The following is an 18,978-nucleotide window of genomic DNA, read 5'->3' on the forward strand; positions in this document are numbered from 1 at the left end:
GAGCTGATATGCCCACTGGGTGATTCATTGGCTGGGGATTGGCACTATGCTGACCTGGACGGCTGACTTTTGGTCAACTTTGAGCATGTTGACATCTGCCCAGAAGGTCCCATCAACCATGGCAACAATACAGATACCATCTCAGTAGTAAGCGGTCATTGTGGTTAATTCACCTCAGCTGTTCTCAGGAATATAATGTAATAAATTGCTGGCACTTAACAAAGAGCATTATCCTATATACATTCTTCTATTGCAGACTAACTGGGCACCTTCCAACAGTGCATTAAGCAGTGTGACTGCCATCTGGTCTGGATGGTTTGCTGTGTCTCACCCGCTCCTTAGTAGCATGCCCTATATTCCTGTCCTGGGAAAAAGTAAGTTGTTATGGCTTCTCAGTTGATGCAGGGCTGGGAATGAGGGTCTGTGCCTTGCATACGGATTGACAAGACTTGGATTGATGATTTGATAATCCCCAGGCTTCCTGAAGTTGGCTTGGCAGTTTCAGTGGTGGCAGCTTAGGCAAAGCTGGTGAGGGCTCTCTGTTTTTCTTCCAGCTAGCTGAGTCAGCACTCCTCACACACATAATGCCATTTCCACACAAAACCTGGACAGGTGATAGATCTCTTAGGATAGTGTTCCCCTTTGTCATATGAAGGTGGGATGACAGGCCAGGGATGAGGTAGACCTAACTTGCAAAGAAACTGGAGAGCTTGGGATGTAATGTGTTTTTTTCCTTCTCTCTCTTTACCCTTTCAGTCCAAATTTTTTAGCTGGAACAGACAATATTGCTGCTGATTTTAAGAAGCTGCTTGTGTTGCACAGAACTACTGAAGTTTTTAATATGCTTACATGTCCCCTGACCTTTGTGAATATTGAGGAACTACCCTTTATAAGGGCTTTAACATTTAACAGCTTTTATAATTATAGTTGAAAATGCTCAGCTTCAGGAGGATACTGACAGCAGGATGGGAAGCTGTGTGCCACTGCCCTGCACTGCTGCTGGAAAAGAGCCTCTCATCCAAATGGCTGTGACCTGGATATCAAAGAAGGAAAATTAGAGGTCTGTTGCCAAGAAACTGAGTGTCCTTGGCATGTACCAAAGCAGTAACAGAGTTTTAATTATCTAATTAAAGTGTGGGATCCTGTTATTTTATATCATTTTGAAAGCCAATTGTGAATGTTGTCCTATTGCTTTCTTACTACTACAGGAAAAGGTACCTGACCCAAGCAGGTATCTGTGATGGTTATAAATAACAAAGCCAAGATATTAACCAAAGCAGCAGCATGGTGGTCACTGACTTTGCTGTCATATTGTTAGTTCTGTGTGTGTTTTCTTTCTTAATCTTTTGAAGTTACAAGTAATTAAAAATGTTCTGCGGGACATCAGAGTTTGGAAATTTAGGTTTATTTTTTTTCAGTGTTCTACTTTGTCCTACATTTTAGCTCTGTGTCTCTGGGGTGGTTTTCATTGACTTTGAAATCTGCCTTGGCAAAGTTTAATGGCATTCACTGTTTTGCTTGTTTCTCTTCTGATCTGCTTTTCCTTTGATATGCTCTGATAAATATTTGCTGTGGGACAGATTTCAATCTTGGTTACGTCAGTGTAAATGAAAAGCACAGCAGCTGAAGTCCATGATTACACTGGAGGAAATGAAATCAGACATGGGCTCGTCTGTCCAAAGCCGGTGGCTCTGTGAGGATTGAAACAGAAGCAGAGACAAGAGAGAGGACAGAGACCCTGCTGCCGGGAGCCACTGCGGGGGACTCTGGTCTCTGGCAGTGACAGGGTGAAGATGACGCCCAGGGAAATAGTTTAATAGACACAGTGGGCAATAAATAATTGTCAAATGATTCACATAAAGGAACCGTAAGATCACACAGCACAAGCAAACGGTTGTTTTGGTTTAGACCTGTTAACCAGAAAGGAGGGGAATATCATTTGCCTTTCCACTGCACTCATTATGCTCCGCTCGTTGGGGGCATCTAGATATCCCTCAGTCTTTGTGTAAATGAGCTTTGCCAGACCTGGCCACATGTGCTTTAATTTCAGTTATTTTTTACATTTTTGCCTTTAAATTTCTCCTTAGTTGGACTGAGCCTCTTTTTCTTGCAGATGTTCCCCAGGTCCTTTTCCTCTGAGGACAGGATGGGTTACGATGTGGTCTGTGTGGGCTTCAGCCCTCCATCCCAACACTTTTAACCCTTTACTGCTGGGGCTTTACTGCAACTTAAGCTATGTAAATGCATAGTAGCATGCAGCTTACTAGATACCCAGCTGCCTCCAGACTTTCTGGCTCTGCCTGGTCCAGCCTGCTTAGCAGCATAGCACACTGTGTGCTTAGCAACACAGGCTGCATCACCCCCATGCACCACTTCTCCTTGGACAGCATGAATATTTCCAGATTTTCCTGATGGTGAGCAAAACCATGTCTAGGGGTGGGTGTAGCTACCACCTGCCAGCCACAGCCTGCACTGACAGCTGTTGTACAACATCTGACCAATGCAGGGACAAAAAACCCATGGCCCTTACAAGGGGTGGACTCATTTCTGCATATAGGAATGACTGTATAATACACATATCAGTAAGTGTAGGCCCTATTAGTTTAGAACTTGCTTTTTCTTAGCAATTTCCAAATGTCCAGTTGGGCATTTTCCAGAATATTTCACAAAATGCTCCTCTTTTGGGCTGCAAAACTGCACAGTTTTCCGGGGCCTGGGTACTCCAGTATTTCTCTCCTTTCCTAGTTTAGAGAGACTGCTTGGTGGTGGTGTTGATTGGTTGGTAGATTTTTTTTGTTTGTCTCAGTAGTTTTGTTTTTTAAAAGGTAGAAAAGGTTATTATGGCTTCACTCAGGAGTTCTTGACTACCTTTTGTCTCACCTCAGGTAACCCTTCTGAGATGGCTGGGAATGAGTGGAGCTCTGCTAAGTCTTTAGTAAGATAATCACTTAGAAATTATGATATTAGGGAAAATGAGTACAGCATGAAACCCAGCACATTTTTAAGTACTTTAAGCCAGAAGAAATCACAATTATTATCTCACCTTACTTCCTAAATAAGTAGACCATAGGTCCTTCTCTCTGTTATTTCTACATTAAGCAAATACCTTCTGTTGAAGTATGGTTTATTCCTGCCACAGACAGAATGAAAATGAGGACACTCTCTGAGAGAAAACACCTGAACCTCTTTTAAATAATTGTTTTAACACATTTAAGGGAAAAGAAAGAAAAACAACAACAAAAAAAAATGAAGAAGAAGAAAAAAGACATTATCATGGCAGATACTCTGGCTTCTGTGCTGCCACCAGGCCGTGCTTGAAATCTGCATGGTGTGAGGGCATCTGAAATTTCACATCCAGTGGTACATATTTTCCTGGAGACAAACCTTCAGAAGTCCTGCATATAGTGGTAATGTTTATATAACAGTTCAGGTCTTCAGAGAGGCACACAGAAGCTGTGAACTGATCTGTGCAGCTTTTCAGTAGAGTTTATTATCTTCGAACTGGTTTATCTCTGGTGAGCACACAGCAAGATTAAACAAGTACTCTGGGGCCACCAAATGCATCTGAGGTAGGACCAAGATTAGAATATTGATTTCTGGCCTTCACAGTCCTAGGCTCACTTCACTACATTATGTTGTTTTAACAGATAACATTTAGACAAATAGATCTTGACATATCAAAAGCTCAGTAGCCTCTCAGTAAATTGAGCAGGGCTTTAGCTGTTCAATTCCTGTGATTTGTGCATGCCTCATGCTTGGTTCTGGTAATCTCAGTAGCTATTGTATATTTACAGTGAAACCCACTTCTAGCCTGAAGCACACTAGACTTTTTTTTCCATTAGAGTAGAAATAAGCCTAATTATGATACATTTTCTTGCCAGACTGAGATCTGCAAATAGATTACTTCAAAGAAATTCTGCTTCATTCCTCTTCAAAGAAAAAAAAAACCCAAACCAAACACATCAGTGGAGATTCTCAGTCTTAACCAACAGTTGCTTGTCACTCCCTCTAATTCCTTGTTTGAATAAGAAGGCAGAAAAGTTCAAATCCAAGTACCTTTAATGAAGTCACCATGGCACCTGAGGATACTCAGGTTCGTGGTATCTGAATGCCAAAGAAAAGGCGAGTACGTACTTGAAAGCTGAAGTAAATGCTACACTGAGAATAACTGAGGTGTGTTTGTAGCAGAAGACTGATCTCCCAGAATCTACAGTGATGTAAGAATATTGCCACTGCGACAACCCAGGAAATCCTCTGAATTACCTGAGCTTGCTGAGATTTAGGCCAGAACCTTTTTTCCATATTTCTGAACTCCAGATATCTCATCTACAAAAGACACTGCTAACTCTTACAGAGCATACTTGAAGTTTGGCAGACAGACAAAACCTGCACTGGGGTTTCAAACACGTCAAGTTATCTAACTGCCTTCCCCACCCTTCTTTGTTACTTGATGCAGTAGCACCATGTCATTTGTCAGAGAGCCAAAACTGGAGACACGCTGAATATGTGAATACCAAGGAAGTGGTTTCCTTAGCAATAACAGGCATGTGAAAGTCAAAACTTCCTTTCCTCCTCATGTGACCTTTTTCAAAGCAATTCAGCCCAGGGACAATAGGAATGAATTCCGAGCACCCACAGCGTTCCTGTGTCACGAGCAAAGATCTGCCAAATGGCCAACTTATCTTACCTTTTTATTAAGGGAAAATTGCATTTCTCTTTAGATGTTCTCCACTAGGGATTCGGTGTGTTTATGTCTACAACATAGTGTTTCCTGAACGTCAAATAGCCTAATGCCATAGAAACAAATATATAGAAGATTGCTAAGCAATTTTCTTGCCATTGTGGACCAAAACTAAGGGCATGAAAACTCCTACTAGCTACCTCCCTGATGATACTTGGTCCATTTTATATAAGGTGAAAATCACCATTCCTTATGAAAATCTCTAAAAATTAAGAAAAAAAAAAAAAAAAAAAAAAAAGAGAGAGAAAGGACCTATGAAGGCAAATAAAAGGAAGATGACATTCATCTCACCCATCCGGCACACTAATGCAGTATCAGTCCCCTGTTGCTATTCTTACCTTGAATATTTGCTACAGCCTTTCTTCATCCCCAAGGAGAAAGCAGTGATAACCAGCAATAGTTACACAAAGTCTACTGTCCAAGAATCCTGAAGTATTTTCTAAAAGCAATTACTGAATTTAAACCTGAGCTTTCTGTCATGTTAGGGAACCATTCCCCCTGTTTTTCCAGATGAGGAGGCAATACAGCAGGTACAGAGAAAATTCCCATTGAAGCTAGATGTGGTTGTTCAGCATCCTTTCTGTACTGCAATGTGTGAGAATTAGGCTTGGATTTCAGAAACTCAAGGAAAGCTCTGGTGTTCCAGTTCTCCATCCCTTCAGTGTTTCTGGGCTGCCCATACACAAGCCCTTGACAGCTGCCTCTTGGCCCACAAACAGGGCCTGCACTCAAGTCCCTGCTAATTAACAGAGAAGGGATTTTCCAGTTCTCAAGGATCACTGATTATCCTCTTGCTTTGTGTCACACATGCTGTGATTTGCTTGGTTTTTTTCCTCCCAATCTCAGCGTTTCTAGAAGACCAGAAGTTTTCAGAAATGAACTATGAAAAGTAGAAACATGAGTTTGGAGCTGGTCCCAACAGGCAGGAGAAGAGAAATGACAGGAGACGGTTCCTTTGCAGCTTTCTGTGAATCCAGGGAAGGGATGTAGCATGGATCTGGAACCTTCATGTCTGGAAGAAAGTAGGCAAGTCATCTGCTGCCACAAGCACTGGTGCATCAGTGCTTTGTGCCGGTTACAAGGCAAAACTTACTGTCTAGCCAAGCATTCATGTGTGTAAGTACCTGTGGTGAGTTGTATGAAATCCCAGTCCACTCCTGGCAAAATGTCATCCCAGGCACATTCACATTTCATGCCAGGAGCAGTGCGATCGCTGTGCAGTATTCCTGTGGTTTCTGAAGGTGGGCTATGAGGAGGATGCTTGAGGAAGGATGTGGATGGGCTGTTCTCAGGGGAAGATGCTTGGTATGTGGCAGTATCCTCTGCCACTGATTCAGTGCCCAAAGGGGTGACATCCAAACCAATTTCTCATTACACTCTCAAAGCCAAATGGCAGGCATGACAAGAAACAAGGCTAATCAAAGCAAATAAAAAAAAAAACAACCTGTGATGAACAATTTCAGTGAGTCTGTCTGGATACCAGACACCCACCCCACAGAGGGAATGGGGAACTGGAGAAGTAGGACCATAATTCCTGTGAGGGTGTGGACAGCAGCCAGGTCATGGCTGCAGAGGTGCCACCACAGCATGGGGCAATGTGGAGATGGACTTCCTGCTGTCAGGAAGCTTACCAAGTGACACCACAAGCTTGAAGTACCACATTACACAGGCTGTGTGAAGTAGGTATAGACCTGGAACAGCAATGAAGCTGAAACCAGAGATAACCCAGTGCTCTTAGACAGTGCCTTGGTATAAGAAAGAAGAACTCAGAAAAAGGTCCGTGCCTTTTTTTTCTAGTGTGGAGGAAAAGGATCAGAAAAAGGTGTAGGAGCAACCCAGAAAATGCACTACAGTAGAGGAAAGAGGGCAATATGCTGCCCACAGCAGTAACTGTACAGACTGGGTCAAAGTCAAGGTAGGCAGGACCCTGGCACCACAGTAATACCCCATAAACTACTGCGGTACCAAACAAGGGTGATTTTATTGTATGCTACAGCCTGAATGAGTATTTCAGGATTTATTCAGCTGTACCCATGTTGCTGCTCTGTGTGTGGCACTTTCCAACCCCCTTATCATGTATGGGGGCTGTGGGAGGCCAGAGGGCAAGGGCTGCTGCTGGCTCTGTGGGACAGGAAAGGCACTGAGAGATGCTGAGATGGAGGTGGGCAATGTGAGGCTGTGTTAGGGACGGGGTTCCCAGGGCCCATGGGAGAAGGCAGGCAGTCCCCTTCCAACAGGGTCAGAACAGAGCAGAGGTCCCTCCAGCCCCCAGCCTGCTCCATGCCAAGGGATGTCTCCACTGGCTGGCTGGGGATGTAGGGAAGTACAGATCAGTAGGAGGAAAAAGCAGCTCTGCCCAACCCTTCAGCCCCTCAGATACTGCTGGCCCCCCATCATCCATGTGTCTTGATGTCAGCACATGGGGCATCCAAACGCACTTCAAAGGCCGGGGGGCTGCAGCACGCTGGCCACGAGGGCCAGGTCCTGGTGGGGAGGCTGCACTTTGGGTTGCTGACCCCCAGGCTCCAGAAGGAAGCACAGCCTGGTGCAAAAACACAACAGCAGCAAAAAGAATTGGAAAGCCAGGAGAGGCGTGTGCCTGGGGCTTGGAGTCTTGGAGGCACAGAGACATTGGAGACTGGCACCAAGCTGTGTACATCTGGCTATGGTGTTAACTGCTGGGGCTCAGGAAATCCTTTTCCTACCAAGGACTAATTTGAACATACAGGCTCAGTACATTATAATTACCCAACACTGAGCAGACTGCAAGATATGTGTCACATGCTGTGGGACCAGTTACTATTTCCAGTGGCCCCATAGAAGTGCCGTAGGATGATACTCTCAGCTATGTGTTACTATTTAATAGGCTTTCTCATTCCATTTCCCTTTGTTCTCATTAAGATCAGCTTATTTCTCTTTATATGTCATTTACCTCTATTTGAAAAATTACTCGACAAATATTTAAGCAAAGATTCTTTCTAAGTATGTATGTCTTTTGGAGAAAATCTGGCCAAATATGTTCCGATCTGTTCCTTCAAAGGAGAGATAATAAAGTCAGGATATGCCAGCTTCTTCTGCATAGCCCAGTTATTTTTTTCCCTTCATTCTTCCACGTTTCAGTTTTACAATTGCTCTCACAGGTCATAAAAAAACAATATATAAAGAAAATATATTCAGCATATTATGAAAAATAACAAGCTGTATCCTTTACAGGAAATGTGGGCTGAGGCATATTTTACAAACTTTTGTCATGCCCTTAAATCTCACCTAACAGGGACATGGTTCAGCTATGCTGGTTTATTCAGAGCATGTGCTGATAGGACTTAATTAATAAATCAGATTTCAGATTCTGTGACTGCTAGAAATTGTTTAAGAGCAAAGTAATTTTGACCAAGCTGCTTTTCAACATATTACCCTTCTGATGAAAGATCCCCCAATGAATCTAATATTTGTCTCAGGCACTGAGGAGAGCAATGACCTACTATAAACAGCACTGCCTGGCAGTCAGAACTTGTCATCGTGAAGTTACTGCCACAGCAGCTCCTTCCCAGTCTTGCTGAATAAACACAAGTATTCAGTCATTCAGCTGATAGAAAAAAAATGCAGATTCTATTCAAAACCATGTATTATGATGTTTCTAAACTTCTTTTTTTTTTTTTTTAGTAGTGTGTTAGATGTGACTGTGAGGTAAGGCAGCACTATATGCCTTAGCACAGGAATTTTCCAGCTATTCCACCATAATAGTGCTGTCAGTTAAGTGGACTTTTGAAACTCACTAGGATATTACCATGAAAACAATGAGAACCAAACAGCTTGTTCTGGATCTGGAAGAGTGTTTCCAGGTGAAATCCCCAGTGAAAGAGAAGCTTTGGTGACTGAGAATAAGGGCAGGATCCAGACATGAGGGTGGGATCCCGAGACGAGGGTGAGGTGCAAAGATGAGGGTGGGATAAGGGCCCTTGCAGACACACAGCTCAGGTTGAAAGAGTTCTTTCACCAAACACTGGTTGAATCCTTCCCCTCAGCACAGACACCCAACCTTGCCTGTACAGAGGGGATCTCTAGGAATTTTAGTGCCTGAGAGTCATCTTCCACATTGAGTAAATTAAGAAGTGACAGCGTGATTTAGAACTTTTCTCATTATGAACTTGAAAACATGAAATTGCCCATAAAGCTTTTTTTTTTTTTTTTTTTTTCTGTTGTGGACAGATGAGGGACACATAGAAATTCAGTATCTGTACTATTGCAACTATTGAGACCTGAAAAACAGGTTTATTACCAGTTCTACAGGTGTACTGGGAGGATATGGATCTTCTATCTTTGGTTTCACCCGTTCTTAGTGCTCCTCACTTGATCAGGCAGAGTTCTTCCCATTTCTGGCTCATTTTCTTCCTTTGCTCAGATCTCTCTCAAAAGTGTTTGGAAAGAGCACCTGCTTCTCCAGTACCATTTTGCATTGGTCTTTACATTGCAAGATCTCCAAGAATTTTACAAAAAGAAAAGAAATGGAAGGAATGAGGCAGATGCATGGCAGTTTGCAGGCTGGGGTGGTGGTGGTGATAAGGAAGCAGCGCTGTGGATCAATGGATTGTCCTCAAGAGAAGCAAGTAGAGGAGTTGTCACATGAAAACACAGTGTGGTAGGTCCTGTAGTGACACCCAAGCTCCCTAAATCCTCCGTGGGCTGCCCCCACCACTAATACTCAGCAAGCAGACCTATTCTTGTGCTGCTTCACCTACAGAAAATAAGTTACTGCTTCAGGCAAACAGATGCTGCTTCAGGTGGCTGCAATTCCAATTGAGAATCCAAAGACTTCAACCCTGACATGTTTTTCTCCTCCTACTTTAAAAGGAAATTACTTACCAAAGCTACATTAAAAGAATGCTATAAAATCAAGCACTCACAAGTCAGGAAATGTAAGAACTCCAGTTAGGCTTTTTAATTCAACTTTTTTTGGTACCTCCATGATACAGTCTTTAATTACATTCCACCAGTTAAACTGTAATAAAAATACTACTGCTTACTGCTACTGGTAATTTACTATAGAAAATAATATGCTAATAATATGCTGAACATGAATAACATATTCACTGATCTAATATTATCAAAATAATAATGTGATAAAATATTGTGACATTATCTGTTTGCTTCTCATACTGTACTTACTGTACAAATATTTTAGTGAACAACATGGAGAGCCTGGAGCTTTAAAGTATCTTTTTGACAAAAAAAAAAAAAAAAAGGCTTTTAGTATCATCAGACATTCATACTCATATAATAAGTGGGAACTGAGCAGCTTGTCTTGTAAAACCGAATTGTGAGTTTGTGCTGTTTGAAGGCATCTCCTCAGCATGTACACGGCCCTGATCCTTAAAAGCTTGAGCACGGCACACGCGTTACAGTAACACACATTTGCCATCACAAGACTGTCCAAAAATTAGTAAATCCCAATTCCTGCAATACAGTATTTAATTCTTCCTTCTTTTGTTTCTGTATTCAATTCTGCTTCAAATTTTAACTCACTAGAAAATTATAAGTTTAATATTCTGGTCTATTTCTGGTAGAAAGTACAAAGAGCTACAGACATTTACTGTTCTCTTACAATATTACAAATATAACTTGTTTTAAATTTAAGTAAATATGTAAAATCTTGTACCAGGAGAAATACTGTCTGTGTCTGCCAAGACATTTCTTAGAAATATTTCTACTTTTGCCCAATTTTTTGTTTTAAATATTAGATTGTTTTTTGCTTTTTACCATTTTCAAGTGGCACTAACTAAACTGTCCTGTTGCCCTTAGCAACACAACTTAAGAAGAAAAGCCCTCTGATACCAGAATGGCAAAGCTGGGCCCTTCATTCTTCCAACACTGACTCAAAGTCACATTGCCCTTATTGCTGGCCTCAGGTACTGAAGTTTCCTCATGCCTGGCTTCACTTGGACTTCATGACTAAGGTTTCAGCTAATGATGCTATCAGACAATAGCAGAACGCAATTCAAAACAACTACTGGAAAAATCCCAATTCTCTTCCAAAGCTGCCAGCTTAGGAAAAAAGAAGAGCTGCAATACCTAGTGTGAAGCAAACACAAGCATTGAAGCTGTCATGCCTGTATTTGTACTTAGGTATGTTCACTACTCATTTAGGGTTTTGTTGTTTCAAATATAAGTTGCAAATTATTTGATAACATGGCCTGAAAACAGACAGAGCTTCTGCATCTCTTGGGAATCAGCTGTGGTCTTTTGGTTTTGTTGGGTTTTTTTATTTTCAACCACAGCATTACTCTGGAATTACCTGCTGCACTGCCCAATGAAGCTCATCAGAGATCTCAAGCATATGCTGTCATGCATACATCATATAGAATCATAGAATCATAGAATTGGCTGGGTTGGAAGGGACCTCAGAGATCATCAAGTCCAACCCTTGAACCACCGTTGCGGTTGCTAGACTATGGCACTGAGTGCCACATCCAGTCTCTTTTTAAATATCTCCAGGGACGGAGAATCCACTACTTCCCTGGGCAGCCCATTCCAATGACTGATCACCCTCTCCGTAAAGAAATTCTTTCTAATATCTAACCTAAACTTCCCCTGACACAACTTAAGACCATGCCCTCTTGTCTTGTTGAAAGTCGTCTGGTAAAAGAGACCAACCCCCACCTGGCTACACCCTCCTTTCAGGGAGTTGTAGAGAGCGATGAGGTCTCCCCTGAGCCACCTCTTCTCCAGGCTGAACAGCCCCAGCTCCCTCAGCCTCTCCTCATAGGGTCATATCTACTCTTGTTAGGGCACTCAGGACTTTGTTGTTAGCACATATATCTCTTATTATGCTGTATGGAGTTAAACCATGCTATTAATCATTACCGAGGTTGAAGAGGGTAACTGGTAATACTGGAGATATTGTGGGCATCCCTGTGAGGCACTACATTGACCCATATCAGTCAAGAGGAATATTTTGTTACAACTGAGATCTGAAGTCTAAAAGTCACTTTTAATTAAATTGCAAAATAGTATTTTCTAAGCTGCCTTGATTTTCCTTTAAAGTTCAGAGGAGCAAAAAGGCAAGACAATATTCCAGTTACTCTGATCGTCTTTTTTGAAGGCTAAACACTACATACCAGTCCTCAAGTATAACTCACTGTGTGCATGAAGGTAGAAGTAGTGAACTGGATATCAGCTACTTTCCAAAGACATTTGCTGTGTTTTCAGAGAAACTCAGCACTGTTCCAGCACTGAAGACAACAGTGGAGGGCAAAGATCTAACCCTTCTTGCACAAATGATATATATACATGCTACATCTCCTGCAGATGAGAAACTATCATTTAAATGGAGATGAAAACAAATTTTGGAACAGGATTTTTTCTGACTTATACCTTCATTCAGAAATGAAGAGGAAGAACTGCTCAGTCTTAGTGTTATTTATTAAGTAGGTTCATGATGGTTGTATCTATCAGCCAATCCACATCAGATCTTGTGCCAGACATTATAAACCCAAAAGGTGTACTGAAAGTTGGACTACGCAGAAAATAATTTTGTACTGCTGAAATGTGTTGCCTGGAGGAGGGCCTAACTTTGTAACTTTTTTAGTACAAATATTTTTGGAGTATGAAAAATGGCATAGTATTAATTTCAGTATTAATTATATAGGCCATGATGCCAGAAATGGAACATCAGCCTGAACATGATGCTTCTTTGTGACTGGGAACAGCCAAAGAGGCAGAGAACAGGCAGTCACAGCTGCAAAGGAAGGGTGGAAAATGCCATCCTGAGAGAAACTTGAGGACTCTTTCTTTCTGGTAGAAAAGACTGGAAGAAAGCTAGGAGTATTGAATCAATATAGAGGAAGATATATTCTTCTACAAGAAGGCAAAACTTTGTCAGTTCTCCCAACTCTACTCTTGACTTGGTTTCCTGGTGGAAATAATCTGGGTGGCAATGAGTATTGGTCTGAAAGGTATTTGAAACACATTTCCTGAGTTTGGATCAGATGACACAAGAAGATACGATTAAGTTGGCCCTTAATATTGCAGTGTATTTGTCCTTCATTAAAAAAATAAAATAAAATTGCTGTGCTTTTTCTTCCTCCTAGCCTCCCACACAGAAGTTCTGCTGCAAATCAGATGTCATGTTGGGTAGGTACGTCTTCTTTCCAAATCCCGTTTCATCTCCTCCTCCCCTTCTGTTCAGCTTATCTTACAGTACAATAAACCCCAGGCTTTGTACATCAGTCTGTGTGTATACATCAGGTCCACAACCTTGTTTGTAGTTCTGATGACCTCTTGGGAGTATATCTCAACACTTCTTCATCTTACTAGAGCAATGAAAGTGAGTAAAACACAGTTGGTTTTGTCTTTGAGCAATGGATTTGATGAGGAAATTATCTTGGTAATTAAAAAATCCTAACTCCCCCCAGCCTCCCCAGGATTCTGAATGGCTTCTCTATTAATCACTACAAGGACACCATTGACTTACTGTGTTTGTGAGAAACATGCCTGTAACAAAGTAGACACAATTTTTAAATCAAAGAGCATTTATTTGGCAGAGTATAATAACTTTCCCTTACAGATATTACAGTAATAAATTGACTGGGAAAAAAAAAAAAAAAAAAAAAAAAAAAGCAAGTAAATATAACCCTGCACATCTTAAATACATGACTGAACTTCATGTATGTACCAAGCTATTTTAAGTGTAAAACAGTACTGTTCAGCTCTTCAAAGGTTGGCAAGATTGGGCTAATCCAGCCTTCTCATCAATCCATCTGGGATTTAAAGCCTGCTGAGAGATTACTATTGATGTAGTACTAGATGTCAGCTGAGCAGTCCTGCCCATCCCTACTGTTAGCCCAGGGCAAAAGTGAGATTCAATGCTAACATCAAGTTCTTCCCCTGTGAAAACAGCTTAAGATGTGTTTTTCTTCCATTTGAAACAGTTTTTGAGCAGGAACATTGCCAATTACCATGGATCATACCATTATCATATCAGTGGCAGCTCATAAAGGTGCTACAAATCACCTGGGTATCTGCAGACACTTTATTTTACCCATGTGTCGGGAAGCTGGATGTGGCATTTGCAGGAGGGATTTCTGGAGTATGGATTTGAGTAACTCCAGAATTTTGGGTTGCTCTGCTGCTGAGATTTGGCTGAACCCTTAGGTAACTATTCCATGCATAAATCCTAGATGTCACTGTTCCTTCAGCATCTCTTGCATCTTGTTCAACTTGAGCTGTGAATTGTTGGGACAGGACAGTCCTTGGCAAGAGATTTGTACTCCAGTGGCATGCCCAGGCTCTGTTCCTGGACTTCCTCCCAGCTGTGACAGGAAAGACAAGACTTACAAACACCAAAGCCTGAACTTCTGGGCTAAAACCCCCAGACACCGGAAAGGTACCAAGTTGGCTCAGGAGGTCAGACCTTAAGTGAGAAACAGAAATGAAGCAAAAAATCTAAGCTGAGTCTCTGTTTTGAGATATAAGTGAGAGGATGCTGGCACCACTGTGCTTAGGTATTGATACTCAGCTCTCAAAAGACTGAGAAAGAAGCACTTCCATGCCAAGTACAGAAGAAAAATCCAAGTTTAGTCTATTTTTGCTACTTGTAATATTGATGACTCTCCCATGGTCACCAGATGAAGTGTTTGGTGCAGAAGCTGGGTTTACCCTTTCTTATTCTTCTGTCCATGGGTGGGACTCTGACTATGGCAAACCTCGTTAAAGGGCAAAAATCAGACTTTTTTCCCAGGCAGGAGGAAGCCCATGTGGGCTAGCCACCAGCATCCTCTTACTGCCAGGGTTCAAACTCAGCAACAAGCAGCTACACGTTTCTTGTCTGCCACTGTTAGTCACAAAAGGATTGAGAGCAAATGTGTAAGAAAATGTAATTAAACAGGTGGAAGTGGAATGTGGGATAAAATACAACAGGGCTTTGTCAAAAGCAAATCTTCTGAGGCAAACACAGCACCTCTGTAAGAGGTAAAGTTCTTGAACAAGGAGGAGGCAGGAGATCCAGCATGATTAGACCTCAGTCAGCAGGACATGATTTTGCAGGAAACTGTTACAGGGGTTGGTGAGGTGCTGCAGAATGGATAAGAAACTGGGTAAAGGGAGATCCCACAGAGGGAACACTGCCTTGCAGAAGGAAGCTCCAGAAGGATCAGGCAGTACACCTACCTGAAGTTTAACAGCTTCACTCACAAAGTTGGTACTAAAGTATGGGGGTGTACTGATGAAATTTCCTAATGGGGAGGCTGGGATAGCCAGGAGAGAAGAATCAGGATAACCTAAAAAAAGATTTGCCAGAACTTGAGAACTGGAATAACATAGTGGAAGTTCAAACCACGACGCGGATTTTGAGTTTAAAAAATAAATACATCCAGTTTTGAGATCTGTGACTTTTTGGGTATTTCTGAGTGTACTCATGCGTCAACAAATAAGCATAAAACAGTCATGGGAAAAGCCATGAGACCCCAAGAAAGTGGCTTTCACCTCTTAATTATTATTTTTTTATTTCTTCTACTCACTCACTTCACTATACATCCATATATAAGGGACTTTGTGATCCCTACACTCCAAAACTAATGGAAGGAGTAATCAGAGGAAGCTTTGGCCCGTGACAAGAGACTGTTGCTTCTCATTTGACGTGACTGCTGCGGTCCCTACCACCTTCTCTCTCTGGACCCCGGCGGGGACATAACTCTTATCTCTTCGCACGCCCTTTCTGCCTTCCATCCCTTCCTTCAAGAAGTATCGGGGGCGGCAGGGCCTCGGGGCCGGGGCCAGCAGGCCCAGCAGTCCACCGGCCGGCCACGCCGCTGAGCGGACACCGTCCCAGTCGCGGCGGGGTCACGGTCGGGACTCGCTGTGCCGGGTCCCGCCCCCTCCCGCGCTCAACGCCGGAGCTCCGAGCGGCGACCCCGCCCCTCACAGCGCCCGAGCCCCGAGCCAGACCCGCGGCTGCGCTGACCCCCCCGCCTGCCGCGCCCGGACGGCGGTCGCCCGGGTTCACCGCGCTGCGCGCCAGGGTGGGCGGGCCTGCCCGGCGCTCCCCGCCCCATTGGTTCACCCTGGGGGACTCTCCGAGCTCCCCGGCGCCTCATTGGCCGGGGCTGCCCCTTTCCCCCTGAGCTAATTGGTGGAGCGGGACGGGATCCCCCCGGGCGGGGGCGGTGGCTCTCGGGCGCCGGGCGGCGGCGAGTTGGTCACCTGCGGCCGGGGCGGCCGCGGCGGCCGCGCTCCTCTGGCCCCGCCGCGGCGGGATGGGGGTGTCCAGGCCCCGAGGAGGCGGCACCAGAGGCCCGCGGCCGTCAGGGGAACGGCCTAGGGGAGCCGGAGAAACAAAGAACATGGCGAGGGGAGGAGGAGCCTGCGCCCCCTTCCCCCCCCCCCCCCCCGGGAAGGGCGCTCCGGGGGCGGACAATGCCCGGCCCGGCCCGCCCCGGCCGCGGCGGCGCCTAGGGGCGACTCGCTTCCCCCCGCCCCTTTTCTCCGCCCCTGTGGCAAGGCCCGGCGGGGGCCGGGCCCGGTCTCCGCCCCGCCTGACGGGACGGGCTGGAGGCGGTGGCCGGGAGCGGGTCAGTTGCCTGCAGCAAGTTTCGTCCGGAGGGGAAAGTTGGGCCCAGCGTCACGGCTCGGCGGGACTCGAGCAGGTAAGGAACAGGCGCGGCGACCGGCGAGCCCCCCGCCTGTGTCCGGAGCACCTGCGGGAGCCGGGCCGGGCTGACCGCTACGCCCGTCGCTCCCGGGCGGGCGCCGGACGCAGGTGCGGCGGGACGGATGGGACGGGCAGGACGAAGCTCCGGCAGCGACCGGGTGGGCGGCCGTTCCCGGCGGGCTCCGGGGGGCCGGGGGCGGTCAGGCAGCCGCGGGGGCTCGGAACTTTTTAGAAACTTAGAACGCTGCCTGCCCCGTCCCCTGTCTGCGGGATGCCCGGCAGCTACCCGGGGCACCCGGTCCCACACCCGGCGAGGACTGTCCTCAGGTGCCGGCGGGGGTACCGCCTGGAATACTCTTCCTAAAATTGAGTGGAGTTAGACCTACCTGTGGAGAGGGAATCAGGGGCCGCTGATCCTCGGAAGGCAAAACTCTCCCGCCCGTTTTCTCGCAGCTGCACAGAGTGCGACTCTCCGCCGGTCTGTCTCAGCCCTCATGTAATTTGTCAGCTCTGCTCTTGAATAAATACAGCATATGTCAGGATAATTATAGTGTTGTTGTAAGGACTTGGTCATGGTTTTGATCCTTTTACTTTCTTCTGAGATGAGGACTTTTTTTTTTTTTTTTTTTTTTTGAACTAAGAAATGATATGAGCATCAAGTTTGAGAGGCGATTTAAGTAGATCTCTTCTGAGTGTTCAGCTTTTCAGCATCAATTTTAAGATGTCTCGAGCTAGTTACCTGAGGTTTGGATTTCCAGAAACCTTTGGAAGTGAAAAGATGTGTCACTGGTCTGACTAAAATCATGATTAATGTGTTCGTAATTAATTCTGCTACAGTCCCTCCCTCCCCTTCCTCCCCGTTATACATCCAGGCAGCTCAGTTGCATATCAAAAGCCTATTCTTGTTTTCATGTAATAAATTATTAGACTTTCAAGCTGTTCTTGCTCCTTTTCTTCTCCTTTCACTCACACACTGAACAGCTGAAATGAAATTTTGGGGAGAGGGAGAAGTGTGGATGTGTACTTAGTTAGACACAAGCAGTAAAGAACAGCTTAGCAATAGGAAAGCCAGGAATGTAACTTATCAAAGCTTAATCAGTTATTGTATTTATATCTGCACACGTAAGTACAGGATGGGTAGAACTTTAAGGTGAAAGTGGCACATCAGCTTTGGAAGGCATCGCCCCAACTTAAGAATACCTCTTTAAAATGTGTTGACATTTAATTGACCTTTGAAAGTTCATTCTGTTAATCATACTCAAAGCGCTAAAGCTATGGTTGACTGATCTGGTGTTCCTACATCCAGCCGTGCTCAGCATATAAATTCTGCAGCATAATTGCTACTTATTGAGCAAGAGTTTCTTTTCTTCTCCGAAAATGAGAAAGTTTTGCTTTGCCTCGGGCTGGGTGCTAGGGTTAGAGTTGTGAATCCAAATGCTTTCCTGCCATCAGTTGTTGTGGCGGGTGTGGCCTGCAGCCAGGCAAGAAATTCCTTTGCTGAAATTGTGTTTTTTCTCCTTCCTGAGGCCACAAATAGGGCAAGGTAACCTTGAAGGTTACTTCTGTGTCTACTGTGAGTCAAAACACAATGGCTCACTCTTTTCTTTTAAGCTCTTCTGAACTCCAGCTGTTCAGATGAAGAAAGCTAAGTTTCAGTAGGTCGATTGCAGAAGATAACTCCCTCTGCTTATCCTGCCCACACCCCCTCTCTGAAAAAGAAAAGAAAAAAAGCCACCCTCCCCTCCCACCCCCCAAAAAACCCAAACCACCACAGCTTGGCTTTTAAAGTCAAACCTAGTACCCTAGTGTTAAAGTGCACACTACTTGCTTTATAATTTTGTCCATGGCTTTGTTGTAACCAAAATGTAAATAGATTCTGAGAATGGAAACATTACTTATGAGGCTGCTATGGAAAGATCTAAGTAAAGATTAGTTTCTGTTACGTTCACTTTCAGAAGAATATGTTTCCCGATGAGTTAATAGCACCAGTAAGATTTTGTGTGTGCGTGTTGAGACTTCATGTGTCTTATGTTGAATTTCTATGTCTGTCTGTATCCTTGTGTGAGGTGAGTGAAATACTAAATTTTGAATGCAGTTTGTGATTCCTAGTAGATCATTAGCTCTTTGCTGTTACAATCAAAAGCTAATTAATAGCTCTTATTCTTAATTGTAAGTCTACTTAGAAAGTTAGAGCCCTGACAGTGCTGCTACACTTTTCTAAGCTATTTTCTTAATGCTGCCATTGTAGCTGAAATCCCTTTCCCTTACTGTGAAGTCAGATGTGATGTTGAAGCTGTGTTTGCAGCCCAGGAGCTGCCCTGCTGCTCTGTAAGATACGGAGCTGTTAAACCCCAGGGGTGGGGTCATCTGAGGGAGCATTTTCATCAGGGCTGCCTCCAGCAACATGCAGGTGCTTTCAGTGCTAAGGAAGAGATCCTGTGCTTGAGTTTTGTTAATTGTAGTGCTATGGATGAAAATGCTGCATGGGATTCGTTTCACTGAATCTTCAGAATGCTGAATTAAGATAAAGACAGCGACCACACATCTGTACTTTCTGTACAGTTAACAGAAGGAGAAGGCAAAAAGCCCAAGG

General features: G+C 44.2%; 1 protein-coding gene across 1 annotated transcript in view; it reads left to right on the forward strand.

The window, feature by feature from the left end:
- The first annotated feature begins 16,250 nt into the window (after positions 1-16,250).
- Positions 16,251-18,978, forward strand: part of OGFRL1 (opioid growth factor receptor like 1) — a 78,551-nt gene continuing 75,823 nt past the window's right edge. The window contains exon 1 of the mRNA XM_030447405.1: positions 16,251-16,380. The gene's annotated coding sequence lies outside the window, so the exon portion shown is untranslated. The remainder of the gene's footprint in view (positions 16,381-18,978) is intronic.

This window comes from Calypte anna, chromosome 3 (assembly GCF_003957555.1).
Source record: "Calypte anna isolate BGI_N300 chromosome 3, bCalAnn1_v1.p, whole genome shotgun sequence".
Taxonomy (NCBI): Eukaryota; Metazoa; Chordata; class Aves; order Apodiformes; family Trochilidae; genus Calypte; species Calypte anna.